The following is a 22,577-nucleotide window of genomic DNA, read 5'->3' on the forward strand; positions in this document are numbered from 1 at the left end:
AGCTTTAAGATGGTGCTATTCTTTTAAAATAAAGCCACCTTAATGAAGTGAAAAGAGCCATTTCAAACTAAATTAACCACAGGATTTACAAATTGACATTAGAAAAAGTGTAATAGAAATCAATCAGAGGCATTCTATAGGGTAAAGTGTAAAGGCATCTGTTTACATTAGAAAAAACACACAACGGAATCAGAAATAGGACACTAGCTTGCCAAACAGCAGCCACATGATGCCAGGAGAAGGTGTGCCAGTTATCACTGTTTGTTTGGTGTGTCCCCTTCCTTTCTTCCTGCCCACCTAACAATGACTTTTTAAGAAGCCTGCTTATCGAACAGTGAAACAGTTAGAAGACGTACAGCATGGACGGCCCAGCAATGAAGACCTCTGGCTTCCGCCGTGGAGCATCACCAGGGAGATCCGGCAGAGTTTGGACGTGACTGCATCCGTGACTTTGGGCCATCAGACTGCTGGATGCTACTTACTCTGGGTTCCAGGAGGGTGTAAGCAGCGTTTAAGAGCGAGCTTTGACAACCCAGCAGCAATCTAGAAATGGGCAAGAAATTGACTGCAGCAAAGGGCCCACAGCAATGCTGTGTCAGCTTAGAAGTGTGTGTGCAGCAGTCAGGAGAGAGACACACCCCTGGAGCTGGTAGTGAGCGCAGGAGAATGTGAAGGGAGAGCTTGGGACTAAACCATCCTTTCAAGCTGTATTGCAGCCAGATGGGACTCCATGGCCAAGTACTGGTGGACTGTAGAGGCGATCCAAGAGGCTGGTGCCTGGCTCCGGAGGAGCATATAAGAGTAGTTTGCCTCACCGAAATAAAACGCACAACCCCTCGGTTTTGGTATAAACTTCAAATGTGATGACTTACTGTCAAGCCGGTTGCCTCCATTGGCTCATACCTGAAAGGGCGAGTACCCCTTCCGATGGCTATAATTAGGAGCAATTAAGAGTAGAGATAAAAAGCAACAATATGTTTTAAAGCACATTCAGCAATGCAATGTTGTGTACAGCTGAGAAGTGAAAACAACCGAGTATAGAGACTAACCAATAACACATTATTTGAGATTAGCTAATGCCTCTTGTTGTACAAGACGCTCCAGTTGTATGGATAAATGTATTCGATTTATTGAGAACACTCGGGAGAGAATCAATTTGGATAGCCCAAAGGCCTATTTTGATAAGGTCCTTTAATACACTGACAGAGTGTGTACAGATAATAAGGTCCCATATAGATTTAGTAAAATCAGGACAATGACTGGAGGAAGAAAAAGATAAGACCCGCAGGGAAGAGGAAACCTCCAATCTTGCTTGGACTGGAAAATGAGACTACACTCATTTTACAGAGAAAAGAGGGACCACAGAGAAGGACACATGCACTGAAGATCTGACCTTGTTAACATTCTAGACTACTTTAAGATCCATTCCTCAAGGGACAGTTTCAGCTGCTAAAATCTGGCCTGTCCCAGTCAATGGCACAATTTAAATCAGAGGTGCAACAGGTGGGAGAAAGTGTGGACTCCAAAGAGAAAGCCACAAATAATATGTCAGGCAATTAATTAAGAAGTTATCTTTTCGGTGAGCTACCTGGAATTTGGAACTCTATTGTAAAGATCATGAGAACCACTCTAGAAGGTCAATCATATCTATGGAAAAACTGAATCGAAGGTACAGACGTAAGTGGAGGAGTCCAAGACATATTTAAAGAAGTCTTAGGCTTGTTTGACACAGCCCCATTGGAAATATAAAAAATGCATAGTGTGGCAAACAAGCCTACTGGTGGGAACAGCAAGCCGAGAGTAGCGACAGTGAAACTAGCATCATTCCAAGTAAAATAAAGAATGCTTTTAGCCATTAGAAATGAATGGATTTGTGCTACAAAGGCCCAGAGCTACATCTATACCACCATCTTCCCCATGCTAGTTTGATTAAGAGAAGAGATAATGGCATATTGATGGATATATCCTTTTGGCCTATATTTTCATCTTGACAGACACTTGCACAAGATAACAATGAAAGATGAAGGGGTGACTGTATTGAAGATTGACCTGGAAGAGGGAGCAATTGCAAGCATAGAACATTTGTCTAAGAGGACATAGCCATGGAGAAGAGTAGAGTGGGAAGAACCATGCAACAAGTGGGCACAGAGAAGCAACAGTAGTGACTCAACAAAAGTTATGGGGAGACTACCTCTAGCAATGTGAGTGGATGTGGCTGTCTATGTAAAGATGGAAGGGGGAGGAAAGGAAGACTTTTTGATCCATCCTATTGTTCTCTAAGTGCACAAGGGACATTTATTCTAATCAGCTGCAAGGATACATACACTTGATTATTTACAGACTTTCTTGTTTAGGGTTTGTTGGTGGGTTAGGGTTGGTTCTGGGTCAAGGACAGTATAGCAGACTACACTATTCCCAAGACAAAAGAAACAACGGGCAACAGCTAAAATGGCGCACTCCCACTCAATGACAAGATTGACCAAAGATTTGGACTCATTTTAATTTGAAATGACAAAGACCCTACTCTAAAATACAGGCTTTAAACTCTCCTACTAAGAGAATACAGGTGTGGAACTTTTTAATAAGAGATGCTTTGGATATTGTGACACTTCAAGAAACGCATCTTGTACTGAAAGATCAGAAGCCATTTAGACACAAGCTGAAAATGTTTCAATATTCAGCTGGCACCAAAACCAATGGGGTCTTATTAGCCTTCCATAAAGATTCCCCATTATAAGTGTCAAAAACTCTTTCAGACAAGGATGGGTATTTCCTCTTTATTGAAGGATCTTTGAATACCCATTGACTATTGTGACAAGCTATGCCCAAAATGATCTACACAATGTGTTTCTTCGGGAGATGTTGGATAAATGAATGATTTTGCAATTTGGAAAGTCATTATACTGGGTGACCTCAATTTAGTATGAGATGCAACTCTAGAGAGATCGCGAAAGGATTCTCAGCATTAATAGTGGCCTTTCCCTGTTTGAAAAGAAAATTGAGAGACTTTGTATTTTAGGTGTCAGGGGAGAACTGCATACAGAGAGTATAGGATATACCCATTATTAATTGTTCACATGAACCTTTTCTAGGTTAGACCACAGTCTAATTAGTCCCCTTTACTAGAGAAGGTTTCGGATGTGTGCAAAGAGAGTATTACTATCTCAGATCATGCTCTGGTAATGTTAACACGTAAGATGACACCCTAATTACACAATAAAGAACCTGAATTTTTCCTTAAGACTTGTTAAAATATCCTATTTTAATACATTTAAAGATTGGTACTTTCTTTAAATTAAATCCTCCAACTGACTCTATGGAAGCCAACACCTGGGTGCCTTGAAGGTGCCCCTGCAGTGAGAGTTGATCCCAATAGCGGCTGAACACCGCAAGATTCCTAAAAATATGGAAAATATATTTGTAGATTAGGTCAAGGCACTTGACACTGTCTATACGGGAAATCCAGTTAGGAATAATCTTCGGACCCTAAGTGACGCCAAGGGTCAGCTTGAGTTACCGAGAACAAAGGCAGCTGAGAAATCCCTACCATATGCAAGACATTACTTGTACATTAAATCAAACAAAATGGACAGGTTTCTTGATTGTAAACTGAAAATAACAGACCAAATAAATCAATGTATAAATGTAACTGAGGTGAACTTACAAAAAATTGCATATTGCAGCAGAGATTAGATGGTTTTATACCGACCCGTTTACCGCTAATCATATTAATGAAGATATATTAAAAGCTTAAGGCAGGCCAGACTGTGCCCGACCGTGCTAGGACCGGGCTGGATGGGTATATACATTTTACAGAGGCCGACCTTCTTGCTCTGGCTCCCCCTAGTACTCACCTTCCTATAGGTTGGGTTGATTTGTTTACTCCCTGTCCCATTACTGATGATCAACTTCCTTCTTTGCAACCACCGGCTCCAGGTGACTTAAGATTGATGCTCCTCAATACAGGTTCCTTGCCTGCCCATGCTGATTACCTGGTATTATCTAATCGCCGTCCTGATTTATTTTTTCTGACTCACACCTGGTTACAGGAGTCTTCGCCTCCTGCTCTGAACCAAGTCATACCAGACGGTTTTTCCATCATCCATGTTGACCGCCCCCCTCTCGCAAATGGGAGGTGGCCTAGCGGTCATTTTTAAAGACTGCCTAAAAGTTTCTAAATTCGATTTTTCCCACAATCTGGCTATGGAATCCCTTTTGCTTCGTTGTGTTTCATCTCATTCTTTTGTATGCCATTTTATGCTTATTTATTGCCCGCCTACGTCCTACAACGGCCTTCTTGAGCCCCTGTTGGATACTGTGGCGGACTTACTTACACAATTTCCCCATCTTGTTGTACTTAGAGACCTTAATTTAAAATGCAATAAACCTCAAACTTCGGCGCTTAGCTCTTTTCTTGACAGCTTGGTAGATTTGGGTCTTGTTCAACTTGTCTTAGAACCTACTCACAAGCTGTGCAATACCCTTGATCTGGTTCTAGCAAACAAAGGTTCATTGATCACTTTTTTAGTGGAACCTGTTAGGGAGAATTCTCTGTTTAGGCTGAATTTCCTAACCTAGTGAGTCCCCCAGCAGCTTTGCTGGATTTATGGAGTTTGTTTATTTCTCCTGCCAAGAGTGAGTCTCTTTTCCTCACACTCTTGGACATGATTTGAGGGGTTCCTTTGGCTGTTAATGTGTTTTATGGGCTATGGGGTCTTTTACTCCATAGGGTCTCATGTGTTTTTACTATGTGTTTTACACACACCCTCAGTGCAGTGACACAGGGGTGTCATAATGACACCCCACCATAGACTCCATACCCTGGGACTGACTACTGTCTCCCAGGGCATGTAAAGTCACCATTGGCTTTACTTGTCCCAAATTATGAACAGAAACCAGTACAAACCATCATATTGTGGATGTACTGGTCGGGGCAATTCGATTGCCCCGGGGTCTGTTATTCGAGGGGGCACGTCTCCGTCCCCCCTGATCGAGTTTTGGCTGGTGGCAGTGGATACTACTTTTTATATTCGACCGCGAATATATCTCTATGGGATTTTCCCATTGTTCAAGGCTACCAACTTTAATTATTTTATTCCTATAGCCTCGAACATACCGCCGGGTTATTTATTTAATATTAATTCACCGGTTGGTATTTTTTGCCAGAACTCGATTCTAAAATGGCGTTTGTGTTCTCTTCTGTGACTCCAACCCAAGTCGAGCCCTTTGTTCCACTTTTTGGCGGGCTTCTCCACAGAAGCCTCCAAAAGTGGTGTGTTATGACCAGCTCTTGGTCATAGGGTTCACTCCAAAGGACACTCAGGATACTCAAGCCAGGTACTCTTAGCGGTTACATTATTAGCTTCTTAGGTTACAGGATCAGATGTCATCAAGTCGTTGAGATACAAAGAGGATCAGGGATAATAGCCCACTGGCTCCCACCACCCAGGCTCACATCTTGTAACTGCCAAGGTTAGAACCAATTCAGCTCTAAACATTCTAACCTCACACTCACAACCTGCATTCTAATGATGACATCAATCCTGGCACAGCATACATGCAAGCACAGGAGCCAACCCTAACACCTCCTTTCCTACAACAAACAAACATATGTCAAACTCACCAGAAGGAAGCCAACCCTAACACCTCCTCCTGTTGCATAAAGACAAACCCACTACCACACTCTGCACATGACTTCCTCGCTCCAACCATGTTCCACTTACCACCGGGAGATTGAGCCAGTAGGCTTAACTAACATCCTATGACAGGCCCAGCCGCCACAACTAACACTCCTAACCAATCAAAGCAACACAATTCACCTTCTGTTCCCACCTGCCACGAGGAACCTCGAACTTCCACTTTCGAGCACTAACCGCCCACCTTGGCAACCACTACAAACACTACCAAATCCAACCAAACACACAACTCCTTCCGTTCCTTCCTGCCACAAAGAAACCTTGAACTGCCACTTCCGAGCAGTAACTCCCAAAACCGGGAAAAACAAGGTACTGTCGTAACAACACGAGACACTTACTAACAACCCAACAATCTACCCGGGTCAACAGAGAACTTCACTTACAACTCATACCGCTGTTAGACCCATTCAGAAATTCAATTAAACACAGCCCACCAAATCGTCACTCACTCACCCAATCACACCATAATTAAAGGCAACTAGTTGTCACTAAAACAAACACAACAAGACCCAGCTGCAAAATGTTGGCCTGACATTTGAGCCCTTCTGAACAATTCAAAACCCCCAAAGTGAACACAGCCGAAGATGAAACGTTCCCAGGGTTCTGAGATTGACCAAGAAGAACTCAATAGCAATCCCAGAAACCACCTAAAAATTCATAAAGAAAAACACCAGATACAATATCACCTGCATCTTCAGAATTTCAAGCGAAATCCCTGGACCCTAACAACTCCATAAGGTCACCAAAACAACATATAAGCTTCATATAGCTTCAGGCACTAATCCCCTGTTAGGTGCCTCTGGGCTCCGCAGAACCACACCCAAAACACATTAAAGCTACACTAAGCTTCAAATGAACTCCGCAGAGCCACAATGTACCAAAACATCAAAGCTCCGCAAAGCTTCTGGTACTAGTCTCCTACTAGATACCTCTGAACTCCGCAGAGTCACTAACCAATTCACCCATCAGAACTCCAACAAGTTCCTTGACCACTTCTTGGTCATGCATTACAACTAAAATCTGTTACAAACCCTGCAGGGTTCCTTGACCAACTACAGGCCATGTACCACACTCCCACTCAAGTCAAAACATACACCACAACATCAAATACAGTCAAACCCGTACATAGAATGTAAAACTGCTAGTCAGCGCTGCAGTTGCTCTAGCATAAATCTTGAGTTGAACATCAATAACACAACACACATAACAATACATGCCACTGCAATGCCTCAAAATTGTTATACTACGCATTGCATTGACAAATACTTTCACATTGTAAATTGCAGGTCGCATTGGAGATAACATTTCCTAAAAGTCCATGTTGCCAAAGCACAGGCAACTCTAATGCTGAAATGCCTCAAAAACGTTATGCTAAAACCAAAATGAATGTCATCACTCTGATCATGCACCCAGAACACATACATGTTCAAGCAAACCACTAACCACAACACATCCTGACATGCCAATGTGGCTATCAACTTTAGCTCAAACCTAAAAGTCCATGTTGCCAACAAGCCAACTCTAAAACCTAGAATGCCTCAAATTCATTATTCTAACACATGAATCACTTAGATCACTCCATCCCAAATCTAACGTATAACTCCTGTAGAGTCTACAACATCACAAGTAAATATATATTCATAAAATATGCCACCAGTTAAACATCGCCCATCACAGTCATCCTCCACATTACATTAAACTCAAATCAGTATGTGCTTTAAACCTTTTAGTTGCAACACCCAAACATGACCTTACTGCAACTACACGTTACCAATATGCAAAGATTAGTCTAAACATAACATGACAAACACGCTTCCAAGAATGACAGCATAGCGTTCTCCATTGCCCTTTTGCGCCGCGCTCAGTGGGTAGACCGACTGCCTTACCCAACCGCCGCATGGAGCACAAACTGCCTTACCAGAGTTAAAGTCCCTTAGCACCGTTATTGGGTTCACGCCGCAACTTCTTCTTCAAGTCTTCAACAGCAACGGAGACCGCTGTCACTTCATCCTGTCATTCTCGGAACGCGTAAATCTTGATTTCCTGGAAGCGTTGAAACCTACGTGAGCGCACCAGCTCAGGAAATTGAGGTGCTTTACTCTAAAGCGGACATGGCCACCCGACGATGTTTGCTGCGCGGAACACCGAGAGACTGCACTGATGGGCACGACTTCCTTGGGAACGTTGAAGGCTTAACGCTCCGCTCCTCCTCCATCCCCTTGTGTTTCCCTGTGACGTCATCAGTCACAATACGGTAACTGAGCCTGGCTGAGCTCCATTCCGCCAACGGTCACCAGCTGACACAGAGCACTCCTTCCAACTTTACTTCAGTTTGCCTGTCCTACAAGACACGGCGAAAACACTTTTCACAGTCTGCACAGCGGTGCCATAACACCTCTTAGCAAAAATCCAAGAAACCAACACAGTGGCACCATAGTCACTCGAGGGTACAGCATACTGGACACTTTTCCCCTACGGCTGGCAGAACAAACTCACTCTTGGGTAGCCTTTTAGCATATCTCTTCCAGCTACTCATGGCTTTGAGACCCACTACTGGCAGCCTCTCTTGATCCTCTGGACATGGGCAGCACACTCTCTAATCTGCTCAGAGAGTCTATACTCCTGGTCAGCTTCTTTGTCTCTCTAGCTTCCACCAGGGGTCCCTTGGGCCAAACTGCCTCACACAGCCCTGGGTGCTTCCATTCTCCTGTATATTGGGCAGCCTCTAATGACTCCTGGGCTCCAGCAGGTCACTCTCCGCTCTCCCCAGGGGTCTCCTCGGACAGGCTGTCCCTCCAGCCCTGGGAGGTGGGCGCTAAACAGTCCATGGGGGGCAGTGGGCTCTCCCTCTCTCCTTGTATTCACTTGTCCTCTTGCCTGCACCCCCCACAGCAGAGTCTCTTCTCCTCTCTCACATGACATCACACAGGTACCTGTATCTCCTTTTGCTTCACTTGGTGTCCACTCCAAGGTCCTCCTTCACCATACCTTGGACCATCCTCGTCGCCAATTGTTATGACCAGCTCTTGGTCATAGGGTTCACTCCAAAGGACACTCAGGATACTCAAGCCAGGTACTCTTAGCGGTTACTTTATTAGCTTCTTAGGTTACAGGATCAGATGTCATCAAGTCATTGAGATACAAAGAGGATCAGGGATAATAGCCCACTGGCTCCCACCACCCAGGCTCACATCTTGTAACTGCCTGGGTTAGAACCAATTAAACTCTAAACATTCTAACCTCACACTCACAACCTGCATTCTAATGATGACATCAATCCTGTAACAGCATACATGCAAGCACAGGAGCCAACCCTAACATGGTGCCACTCTGTCTGGGTACCACAGGGGGTGTGGGAGGGGGTTTAGGCACCCTGGACTGAGTTGCCTTGGCAACTCAAGTCGCACTCTTGTGTGATTGGCCCAAGTGGTGAGCCGGCCGGCTCACCACTTAGCATGTTTGATTGACAGCTAGGGTGAATGAATGGGGGTTTCTTGCATAAAAGCATAGGTTTTGGGACTGGAACTTCAGAAGTCGCCACAGGACCTGAGAATCCGAAGAGGGAGAAGCTGAGCCGACCTGCAACGACGACACCACCGGTGGAGCCCTGCTGAACCGTCTCACAACTTCCCGACGACAGAGGAGATCTTCTTGCCGGAGAGTCTCTTCCCCTTGAGCTGGTGGGGACAACCAGTTCGGTCTCCTTTTTCACCTACCAGGACGTCTAGTGGTCGAATTGCCTGTGCCAAGCACCCCGGCAACCCGATAGCCACTTACCACTGAACCGCGAAAGAAAGGACCACTCCTTTTAATCAAGAAACTCCACGGCTGGTTTCTTCCCTGGCAGCACAACGACCTCCTGCTTTCCTCCCCGCCGAGATCTTCTCTTCTGCCGGACGAAGCACCGTCTCGCAACCGCTGCCAGGAACAACTGCCCCCGCTGGAGTGTTCTCACCATTTCAAGGTACTGTGTCCGCCTAGCCTCCCTTTCTATAGATTGCTACAAGGTGACAGTAAATCCTTAACCTTCTAGACTGGGCTGGCCTCTTGACCATCTAACTGGTCCCTTTCTTTTGGTCAAACTTCTTTCTGAACCTTGTCGAGACTTTTGTGCACTTTTCAACCGTGTGACCTTGGACACATTTCGTTCTGATCCTCTTAAAGTGGATCCGGCTTCCTGAACTCTAACTTCACGGTTCGATTCTGCCTTCCTCTCTTGCTGTGTTCTTTTGAAAGTGTTGGGATCTGTTTCAATTTATGCTCTGCCTTTCTCTCCCTTTGAAACCGAATTATTAGAGTGCCATCTGCGTGAAGCGCTCACCGCTGTCTGAAAATAAGTGGGGCTTTACTTAAGACTTGTCTAATATTCTTTTAAGGGAGTGTATATACTTTAGTGACTGTTTTTGAACGTGCTTGAGATTAGTGTCAGTGTGTTTTCTTAGATGTGTTTTTAAGTAAATAATTATATATCTTCTACACCAAAGCTCTGGTCAGTGTTTGCTTGTTCTACTGTGATTTTGGCCGTATTGAGTATAATTTGCATACTGCCTAACTCTGCTTGAGGGAAGTCTGACTGCTCAGCCACAGCTACCAGGTAAATCTGGGTGGTGCAGACTGCTACCAATTGGGTTTACTGCTAACTCCTGTAGTCCTAAACTTTTTGCAGTGGTCCCTAAGGGAACTGCACAGGTTTCTGCCTAACAGAACCAATACTCCGGTCTGACCACCATTTGGTGTCCTATTCATCAAAAGACAGCACCCATGAAAAAATGGCAACGGGGATGGTGCTCAGTTGACCTACCTAATCTGACATCTATAGTCAGAAGGAAGGGTGGTGAAGCATCTGCTTCCGCACTATCAGGGTTCACCAATATACTGCGTGCTGCAGCAGAAACAGTAGCCCCCTTACAGCTAATTCAGCCTCAGAGACTCCCTTCAGAGCCTTGGTTTACAGAGAATCTCAAACTACTTCGTCTCACCACGAGGCAAGCGGAACGCAAATGGCGGATGGCATATGACCCTAGCCTAAAATGATGCTATAAATCATGTGCTACTGCCGACTCTGCAGCTATCTTTTGGCTCAATCATTTATTACAAAGATTGAGACAATTCGTACTAACATTGCAAAGGCCACAACGATAACCTCTATTGTGATTCCTAATTCTACTGTGGATCCAAATATTGTGTGTGAAACATCTGTTCAAAAGAACCAGATTGTTTCAGAGGGATGGTCCTCTTTCCACTGTTTGCACAGTCAGATGTTTTCACGGCTATCTGTCGTATTAAGTCCGGGACTCCCTCTGACGCCATCCGTCTGGCTGTTATGAAAGACATTTCCCCTGAATTGCTCGGTGAGATTACCGGTGCAGTTAACAATTCATGTCAAACTGGCCACATCCCCTCTGAATTTAAGGCTGCCACAGTGATCCCTCTACTTAAGAAACCTTCACTTAATCCTCTGGTGCCTTCAAACTATCACCCCATTTCACTACTTCCGTTTCTTATGAAACTTCTTGAGTCTCTTGTCTCCCCCATGTTGTCATCGTATATGGAATCCACGGGGCTCTTTGACCCTGCCCAATCTGGTTTTAGGCCAGGTCGGGGGACAGAGAGTGTCCTGGTCTCGGTTCTTGACAATATGGCCAGGTTGGTTGATACAGGAGGGGTGGGAGCCCTGATTCTACTAGATCTGTCAGCGGCTTTGGACATAGTTGACCACCCCATCCTGCTCGACCTCCTGGCCCAAGTCGGAATTTCAGGCCAGGGCCAATCCTGGTTTACCTCCTTGCTGACCAAGAGAACTCAGACTCTCTCACTTCCTCTGTTTCTCTCTTCTATCTTTTCACTTATTTGTGGTGTCCCTCAAGGCTGCGCCTTGTCCCCTATTCACTTCAACATTTACATCTGGCCTCTTGCGTGTCTCATCTGCTCCTTCGGCGTCAGATGCTACTCGTACGCCGACGACACTCCGATCCTGATCCGTTTAGATCTTGATAAGGCTGAGATATCGTTGTGCCTGCGGGAGTGCCTGGCGGCCGTGGGAGAGTGGTTGAACCGCAACTGGGGGTTAAATGGGGATAAAACGGAGGTGCTGGTGGTGGGATCCGCTCCTGATCCTTAACTTTGGGTATCCTCTTTCTGGCCTCCGGGCCGTTAAGGTGAGTAATTTGAGGGTAAATGTCTCAGATTCACTTTCGATGGAATCCCATGTGGCTGCTGTTTGTAAAGCAGGTCATTTTCAACTGCGCATTCTGAGGAAGGTCCTTCCCCTCATTCCCCCTCATTTACACTCACCAGTATTGGCTGCCCTTGTGCTCAGTTGCCTAGATTATTGTAATTCCCTGTATCTATCTCAACCTAAGGGACTTATTCAGTGGCTTCAACGTTTGCAAAACCTGGCGGCTCGGGTAGCCAATGGTTCCCTTTATGGAGCCCATATATCTCCTGTGTTACGCTCCTTGCATTAGCTACCGGTTGCCCAATGCATTGTTTTCAAGGCTCTCTGCCTGGTACACCGTGCCCTGCATGCCCAAGGGGCTGAGTATCTCCATGATAAGTTCTCCTGCTACCTCCCTGCGGTCCTTGCGTTCGGCTACGGGTGGTTTACTTGTGGTTCCTCTTTTTAGACGCTCCCGTATTGGGGGGCGTTCTTTTTCTGTTGCCACACCACAGCTCTGGAATGGCCTCCCGCTGTCTCTGAAAAACCGGTGAATCATCTTGCCTTTAGAAAGGCACTGAAAACGTATCTGTTTTAGGACTATATCTATAGATTATGCTGATCTCTCTTTCCGTCAGCAGCGCCAGGATGCCCTAGGGTGAACGAGCGCTTAATAACTGCTCCTATCATAACATAACATAACATCTTGTACCATGCCTTTCGCAGTTGTATGGACATGGTTAGCTTCGGGATATTCCTCCATAACCCTTCCCAGTGCTTGCATGTGATCTTCCCCTATCGGTCCCTCCCAGGCTGCTTGATATGGCCAAATCTTATGGTCTGAACATTCCTGAAGAATCAAATATAAATTTGAGATTTATTGCTTGTCTCTGGAGTGTGTGTTATATACTTTTCCGATTTTGTCAATTGTCTAGTCGCTGTTCAGCGTATCTCCGGCTGCCTTAACCAATGCCTCAGCTGTATATATTCATATCTATCTATTTCTTTTAACCTTATGTGAGTCTTGCAGTCTTCAAACGTTGCTACCTCTCCATCCCAAACCGTATCTCCAGTCTTCAAGCACCCTTGTTTCCGCCATTGACTAAATTTGCCCTTTTCCATTCCCGGGGAGAAGCTGGGATTCCCGAACATGGGAGTATATGGGGAGGGGCAGGTTGACAGGTTGCCCCTCTTTAGACATCTATCCCAAATGTGAAACGTTGTTTCTTTTTTTTTTAATGTTTATTGGTTGAACTTGTTCGAGTTATGACTTAACTCAAGTTATTTTTAACCATTTACATTTCATACATTCAATTCATTCTCCATTTGGAAATGTAAGATGAAGACAGAATTTCCTAAAATATCACACTCCTTCCACTTACTTTAAATAATTGCAGGTATAGAGGCAAATAAAAAAATAAAAATCGGAAAAACAAGTCCAAGGGCGGTAACCCTTAAATCCGACGGTAACGTATCATTTAAGGGTCTGTCGGATCACGAGTACAAATACCGCCGGCGCCATTACAGCCGGCGCAGGTACAGCTGGCTGTAAGAGTGTCGGCTGTAAAAGCGCCAGTATCCATTTGCGCTATTACAGAGCAATCACGAGTCTGGCGTAGGTGCTATTAGCGCCAGAAAAGCGGCAGATAATCCTCTGAAAATACCCCTAGCCAAATGCTGGTGGTAAAAGAACACAGGACACAGCAATAAGGGCCCAGGTGAAACCAATGCAAATCAGAGGCCTACAAAGGACCCACCCATGCACAACACACCCTCCCCAACACCATTACACCAGCAGGAGCAGGGAGGAGACAGCAATAACGGCCCAGGTGAAACCAATGCAAATCAGAGGCCTACAAAAGACCCACCCATACGCATTACACATTTTCAAACACCATGCTGCCATTTGGAGCCGGAAGCCTTGATGTGGACATCTACCTGCTGCGCCTGGAGCTACAGAGGCCAGCCAACCAGGCCAGGGCCCTGGGAGCGCAGGGGGTGGTGACGATGAGGAGAATGAGGAGGAGACCAGCATCAGCAAGGCGGCCAGCCATCCCCAGGCTCAGGCCAACACCCTGGGCCCTGACTGATGGCCAGTTGGTGACCGAGTACAGGCTGGACAGGGCAACCATCACCCAGTTGCTGGACACAATCCAGGCTGACAACGGCAGCCGTATAGCCATCAGCACTGCAGTGCCCCCGCTCGTGAAGCTTGTGTCCGTGCTACAATTCCTCGGGACTGGCAGCTACCAACACACCGTCGCCATGATGCATGGCATGGCCCAGTCCACCTTCATTGCCATGCTGGGACAGGTGCTGGATGCACTGCTGCTCCATGTGAATGAGCACATTGCATTGCCAGCCACACAGGCACAGGTGAACCAGCTGAAGGGTAAATGCCATGCCATTGCCCAAGTTCCGAATGTCATAGCAGCCCTGGACTGCACACATGTAGCACTCGTACCACCCCAGGCACATGAGGCAGCCTACAGAAACCATGAATGTGCAGATGACATGTAGCCCTGACCTCACCTTCAGACACTGCTCTGCCCGCTATCCAGGATCCACCCACGACTCCATGGTCCTCGCAACAGTACCCTGCCAGCGTACATGGAAAGGCACCGAGGCCAAAACACATGGATGCTGGGTGAGTAGAAATGTAGTCTGTAATGCATGTTAAATGACATCTGATGGGGTTGGAAATACACAGTGAAATCCCTGCATGCCAATAGGCAGCCCCAGCACTGCAACATTCCCATGCATGTACCATGCGAGAACCCTTGGACATGTCCAACACAGCAGAACACACCCAGTCTGGATGGCAAAGACATGTGGCAGCACAGTCGCATATGGAAGCCCAACTACCACAAAGCCTCCTGTGTGTGTTGCAGTATTGCTTCCCATCCTGACACAGCAGAGACATCCCACCCTGGCCACCCGACAGTCATGCCAATGTTACACGAATGTAGGCACATCCACAAAAGCACTACACAAAACTAGTTTGAATAACGACAATGTACATCCCTGAAACACTGACTCCTGATTGGCCAGTCACATGCCTGGAGAACTGTATATAATAGTGCCAATCAGCAAACGCAACAGCAGCCAAAGGGAATGCCAATGACACATGGGCTAACCACATGTCGCATTCACAAGCAGATAGAAGGGTCCCCTCCTCCAGTGACAAGGGTCAGAGTACTGTTACGTTTACTAACAGAGGCGTTGCAAGTTGTAAGTACTCCATTGAATCAATGCTGCCCCTAGCACATCACACACCACAATGTAAGTAACCAAATGATAACTAGCCCACATGTAATACATGAGTATGATGCACATAACAACTCACATATACATAGATACACAGCTGCATGGCAACCTCACCATGCATGTCCCGGAAGTCAAAGGGTGGATGCCAACATTGCAATGAGATAGCATGACCTCTTCAATACAAATTTGATCCTGCTGCCAATGTCACTGATGACTGAGCCTTGTGAACTCACTGAACCTACCTTGTCCTTATTCCTGCATTCTCTCCCCTGCAGGTGATTCTGGATATCCCCAGTACACATGGCTCATGACCCCTGTGCGTCATCCACACACAGCAGCTGAGCAGGCATACAACATTGCCCATGGACGTACACGCATCTGCGTGGAGAGGGCTTTTGGACTGCTGAAGGCACGCTTCCGGTGCCTAGACCGTACGGGAGGGGCATTGATGTATGCACCTGAAAAAGTTGGCAAAATTGTACTTACATGTGCCATGCTGCACAACATTTGCTGTCGCAGGAATGTGCCACTGGCACCCGATGCTCATGTGCAGCCACCTGAGGATGGGAGTGAAGATGATGATGTGCTAGAAGGTGTTGCACGTGTACACAGGAATGGGGTGAGGGAGGGGAGGTTGGCCAGACAGGGCTTGATTGAGAATTATTTTTGATACGGGTGATGGCTACATTTTGCACATATCACTTGAACATTAAAGAGCACTTAATCACAATCATGACTGTCCATGCTTTGTATGAATTCTGAACGTTATTTATTTAAAGAATGTCAATCCCCCCCAGTGAACACCCAGCTCACAATCCCCCCTCTCTCCCAGTGAACACCCAGCACACAATCCCCCCTCCCCCCAGTGAACACCCAGCACACAATCCCCACTCCCCCAGTTAACTCCCCACAACAGTGCAAGTCGGTGTATGTTCTCAGGGCACCCACAACAATGCCATGTCCATCTATGATGGTCGCAGGCACTTTCCATGTCCTTGCCCCTCTGGTGTGTGGGATCTCAGGTGGCGCAATGAACAGCGCCTAGGTGAAGACTCTAGGGATCCCTCCGTGGATGTAGTGGAGGTTGATGTGACTGACCCAGTGACCTGCAGATGCTGGGGGAGAAGGTTGTTTGATTCCCTTGTCTGCTCAGCTAGTGCATATACAGCCTCGCACAACTCCCGTACCCATTGGCCAAAACCTGTCAGGGCTGAGGTGCATTGCTCCACCACTCTCCGTGTGCGCGCGTTGTCTCGGGCCATGTACCTGCAGCCATGCCGTATGGATCCGCTGATGGCCTTGATGTGCCGGCTGTGCACTTTGGCCATGGACTCCACTTTTGCCTGTTTGGCCTCAATTATGTCCCAACGCCCCATCACAGTTGCTCCTGTGACGAAAGGTACCCCTGACGCGGCGGGTACCGGCCTGGCAGCTGTGCGCTGCTGGAATGGGAGGGGCTGCAGGGGGACATGTTGACAGCTTGGATGGGGCTGCTGTGGTCTGAGTGTCGGTCTTCTGGGGTGCCATATGATGGTGTGTCTACATCAGGCTCTGGCGTGCGGACATGACGCACATGCACACGTGGGGTTTGTGCTCCCTGTGTGACTGGCCATGGGCTCCCCTGCGGTGTGGCCATCCCTTCGGTGTCGCTGTATCTGGGGGAATGCAACAGTCCTGCCTGAGGCGCAGCTGGAGGTGTCTGTCCCTCATCGGGCTCTGACCCACAGGTGACTCTCTCTGCATCGAGAGTCTGCATGATGGGTTGGGGTTAGGTGGGCGCTGACACCCTGTGGCCATGTGGGTTCTGCAGCCGTCTGGTTGGGCTGCGGTGTGGTGATGTGGGATGGGTCAGGCGTCGGTTTGCTTCCGGGCGGCCCCTTTGCAGGGTGTTGGTGCTGGTCGAGGTACGCTGCCTCGGGCGCTGTGATGAAGTGGCCTCCTCACCGTCATCGTCTTCCCGTGATGATCGCTTTGTGCCTGTGGGGTACATAGGGTGTGGATTGAGTTCAGGGCAGCCTACATTAGTATCATGCAGTTCATGGGAAGTGGGATTGTAGGCAGTAGCGATTATGCATGGCACTTGCATTGTGTTCAATCCCCATGTAGTGATTCGTGGAATGTGTCAGTGTAGAGGAACACTGCACGGAAATGTTTGTGTGTCATCATCACATGCGTGATGGGGATGCACCATGCACATTGTCCTGGGGGTTTATTCATGCATACTCACACTCTACGTAGCTGTGCCATGGCAATAGATGTCTTTCCCCTGGCCCTTGTATTGATGCAGTGCACGTACAGGGGAGTCTAGGGGGCACTACGGTTCAGTGGTTTAAAGGCTCAGTTATGGGTGTCTGCAGTGCCTCAAACACATTTCATGCACATTCATTCACTCAGGGTCTGCATGTGTGGTCCTTTCAGATGCATGCATTTGGGGTGGGACTCACCTGCAGCCGGCTGGATACCAGTGCCAGCCTCCGCTCCACCAACTCCCGCTATGGTGCCCATGTCGATTAGCGCAGTCATCTTCTCCTCCCAGGGTTGAGCTCGGGTGGTGGTAGTGGTGGTCCTCCTCCAGTGCCCCTGCTTGCACTCCTGTGCTGTGAGAGTATGCCGCATACTCTGACACGCAAGTCATTGAGGCGCTTGCAACAGTCCCTCCATCCCAGGGCACGCGCCCCACTGCAGACACCCTCTGGCTGATGTCCCGCCAGATAGGTGCACAACGCTGCCCGCTTGTCTTGCGCTGCTATAATTCATCATGGTGGATCTGTGCTTCCTCCAAAAAGAACGGCCGGCTCCTGGTCACTGAATTTGGGTTTCCTGACCGTGTCCAGGGCTGACTTGCCCCTAGTGCGCTCCTGTGACATATTTCCCTCTTCCCAGGGGTGGATGGCTTGCAGGGGCTGTGATATCCGACAGATTGTGATTTCCAAAATGGCCACCGCTTTGTTTCCCGTTCCGGCATTGATGCGTTTCCTGCACGCTAATAGCGCGCGCTTATGGCGTGCGCTATTAGCGCAGGATGGCGGAAACGCACGTTGCGCTGGATTTACGGGTTCTTGGGCCATTTTTACGTCGAGCACTATTTGCGCTAATGCCATGTCCCTGTGCGCGTGCATGCAAACTCGTGATCTGGCAGACTATCCGCCGGGGGGCTTGGCGTTAGCGCTAAAACCTCTCTGCGGAAAAAAACGCCAGATTATCGCCAAACTCGTGATGAGGCCCAAGTCTAATTTCCCCTTATTTAAAGGTTCACATAAGCTACTAGTTCCTTATGATTATGAAGCTACAATTCTTTGGCCATTACTAAGACGGCTTCTATGAGCTTGAGAACTTCTAAGGTGAGGCTAATACTCTCCCCCATAAGCATCCATTCCCGCCAGCTCTGGTCAAATTTGATATTGCGATTTTTTTGATGTTTCTTAAGATGTAGAGTACGCAGAGTTGCCAGGCTGGGACAGGTGGTTACCCAGTGATTGAGGGTTACAACCATTCCATTCGATCCACATCTGCAGTTGGCTTCATTCCCAGGTATTTATTTTCTCTCGAGAGCCAATTCTCTTGTATCCAGGATGTTCGGTCTCACTCTCAACGAGAGATCTCTATACATAGATGAAGGGAATTTCTGCAGATATAGTAGAAGCTGGTTTAGTCCTCTTTTTTTCTCTTTCTCAAGAGGATCTTCTCACATCTAAGTTCTGCGCGCCATATGACAAGATGGAAACGACCTTCTGGCGGTAAAATGATAGAAGTGGTATGAGAGAATATCTGCCATATTTTTGAAGGATTCTCATGCCGTGGGCTGCTAGGCATTTGGTCTTTTTTCGAAGTACCTGTTAGGGAGAATTCTCATAAATGTGCTAATTCCCTTCACCTTAGAGACTCCCAGCAACTTTGCTGGATTTTGAGGACTTGATTTTTTTACCTGGAAAGAGTGTGAGCCTTTTTTTCCCCCACTCTTTCATGTATTTTGATGTGTGCTTTACCCTTGTGTTCTTTGATTATGGAGTTTTAAGATAACCCCATAGGCATCTTTTCATGTGTGTTACACAGCACCCTCAGTGCAGTGACACAGGGATGTCTTTTTAGACTACCCAAAGGTTTAAATACCTTCTCTGGGATAAACTACTGTTTCCCAGAGAATATAAGGTTAAATTGCCTTCACTAGTCTTTAAATTCTTAGACCTAGAACACACTATCTTCCTATAGAGTGCTGGAGGGGTTACCTAGAATCCCCTCTGCCTAGAAACTCATGTAGCAGGCAAATGCTACTCTTTTCTATCGAAATAGCTGGTGGCAGTGGTTTTACAAAAAACTTCCATGATTTTTCCTGACCGCGAACACCGGTAGCTAAAAATCGCGGGAGCAATGTTTTTCAAGATGGCGCCTTAAGCCCCTTTGCTTAAACAGGTCCCGGCCTTCTTTTTTCGCCATTTCTTTTTGGAAAGGTCCTTCTAGTGTTTATTTCTGCGCGCCAAACTAGGTTTGGGCCCTTTCTTTCTATGCCTTTGGCGGGCTTCAAGACTGAAGACCGCCTCTGGCGTCTGAGTGTCTGGGATGGCCAGGAAGTGAGGGAGGTACCCGAAACTCCCTGTGCTTAATCTCCTAGGAGACCCAAATGCAATCTGGCGTGATTGGCTGGCTGACTGTCTGGCAAGTACAGCCACCCTGCTGGGTGAGTGGCAGCTAGGCTGGAATAAAAGGGAGACAACTGTATAAAAGGCGAGTCTCTTGGACTGGAAAGCAGAGTTAACCACTGGAACGAAAGAACTGAAGACTAGCTGGAAGAGGACGGCTGCTGCAACTCCTGGGCCCATTGGTTTGCCCGGTGAAGCCCTGCTTCAGGTCCGAATTGCTAAGTTCACCTCGACAGAGAAGCCCCTTCAAGGAAGACCTCTTCCTTTGAGTCGATGGGACCAATCAACTCGTAAGCCACCTGGATACCATTCTCTGAGCTGGTTAGGTTTAACCAGGGGGATGGACACCAGCTGGTGTGCTTGAATTACAGCTACTGGAACTGAAGTTACTCCATTTTGTCAGCGTTTTTCGACGATCCCGTACAGGAGTCCCCAGACGTCCTCCCTCTTATCCCCACGACTGAGGCTCAGGAACAGTGAGATCTGCAGAAACTGCCAGGAACCAACATCTTCTGATGCATCTTGTTCTTCATATTAAGGTACTGTGCCAACCCGATTGAGAGAACTTAGCTCTCGCAGTGAAAGTTCATGGAACTTTCCCAACTTGCAGGCCTAATCAGCTTGTGACCCAACATATGATTCTTTTTCGTACAAACTACTTCTGAGAACTTTGGCAAAGACTTTACCGTTTACTTCAAGAACTGCTCTTTCCTATCCAAGACACTAGTCCATTGACTTTGGGCTAGACCTATTGAACTGAATCGAGTCCTCTAGTGTACTAAAACTATTTGCACTGCCTAAGAAAGTATTTGTGATCTGTTCTGCTAACTTGTGCCTTTGCCCTCCTATTTAAAGTGACTGAAATGCCATTTTGCTCCTATTTCAGGAGAGCCTAATTTACTTAGAAATGTATTGCTTTGGTACTGAAGTGTATTTGTGTATGATATTAAGTTGCCTCCTTCTAGTGAATGTTTTCTAAAGGACTGTGTAATAAAGTAATAAGTGTTTTACCAAGAAACCTTGAGTGTAAGTGTCTACTTGAACCACTGTGATTGTAACACCTCCGTGTAACCTGTTTTACTGCTCACATTTCCTCTTGAGATAAGCCTGGCTGCTCATCTCGCTACCACAAAACTGTGTAGCACAGGGTACTGCATGCAATTCTGCCTAACAGTGCCTGATAATGAGCACTCCCATCACAGTTCTTATTGATTAGAACCCCTAAATATTCCATTGTGTCCACCACTTCCAGCTTCGCATCGCCAATCCACCAGTCTAAGTCTACTCGCTCTCGGTCTTGGCGCTTACGTCATATTCAACATTTTTGATTTATGGGCGTTGATTTTCATGTCATTAGCACCAAGATATTGCGGGAAACAATTGAGTCGCCTTTGTAGGCCTATTGGTGTTAAATCCATGAAAACTATGTCATATGCGTAGAGTATCCACGGTGTACATTTTCTATTTATTTTCGGCGGGAATGCTCTGACTTCTTTCTGCGACACTCCTAGGTAAGCAATATATAAGCTGCACAGAAATGTGGCTAGGGCGCAGCCCTGTTTCAGGCCTCTGAATGTCGAGATATTTTCTGAAAGCATGCCTGTTCCTGCAAGTCTGACCTGTATTGAGGTATCTGTGAAAAGTGCACGTATTGCTGCTAAGAGATCTCTAGGGTAATCCCATTTTTTAATTTTGCTCATAATTTTGTTCTATTTACACAGTCAAATGCCTTTTCTAAATCCAGAAAGGCCATGTAAAGTCCTGATCTTGATTCAAGCGCTCTTGCTTTTAGGATCCCAATTATGAAAAGGCTAAGTGACGTGCCAACACCTTTGACGAAGCCTGTCTGATGAGAGTCTAGGATCCCAGATTTTACGGCCTACTTTGTCAGGTCTTGCAGCAGTAAAGTGGCAAACAGCTTTCCCATGGAGTCTAATAAGGGTGTAGGGCGATAGTTATGGGGATTTGCTCTGTGCCCTTTTTTTTTTTTTTTACTTTGTTTTTATTGACATAATACATATAAGGTAGGGTGCGCATGCAATCCCTGCCAGCAACACATTAAGCAAACATAACTGCCGGTATTTTTTACATTTTAGTCCCATCCCGCCTCCCCCCTCCCGCCCCATCCCCCCCAACTTTTTCAACATAATCCCCTTCCCCTGCCCCCCACCCTACCCCCCCCCCCCAACTTTGCAACATACCAAGTTTTGAGGTTTTTGCAGGTTACAGAAGCAGCAGTGAGAACTTTCGAACATCGTTATATGCACTTGTTATACAATTTGACATCGTGGGAGCAGCGCGGTTCAGAGCAAAGTGATGGACAGTCTCCAGTTCTAGGGCCGGCGCTGGGGTAAGCCCGGGGGATACATATTGGGAGCCATCATTACAGTCGCATAGAGACACATTCATCGTGGAGGAGAACTGCTGTCCATTCCTGTGAGAACTCTGAGACTTTATCGTTTTTCACTGCCGTAAGTTTTTCATAAGTAAATATAGTCCTTAATTTACAGAGCCATTCCTCCTTAGTTGGTGCTAAGGGGCTTTTCCACTTTTGGGCCAATGCTAGCCTCCCCGCCCTCAGCATGGCCCCGATGACCCTCGGGAATGCACTCTGTCCCGTTTCGGCATGGGAGTACCCAGGAGGATTTCTAAGGGGAGAAGCGATGGACAGAATCCCTCTATATCCTTGATCCAGCTGAGAAGCTCCGACCAGTACACCTGAATAACCGGGCATCCCCACCACATATGGAACCATGTGCCTCTTTGGTGACATAGCCTAGGACAGTAGGGGGATACTTCTGCGAACATTTTGGAGAGGGT

The sequence above is a fragment of the Ambystoma mexicanum genome, chromosome 4q, assembly GCF_040938575.1.
Source record: "Ambystoma mexicanum isolate Mex_15411 chromosome 4q, UKY_AmexF1_1, whole genome shotgun sequence".
In the NCBI taxonomy this organism is placed as follows: domain Eukaryota; kingdom Metazoa; phylum Chordata; class Amphibia; order Caudata; family Ambystomatidae; genus Ambystoma; species Ambystoma mexicanum.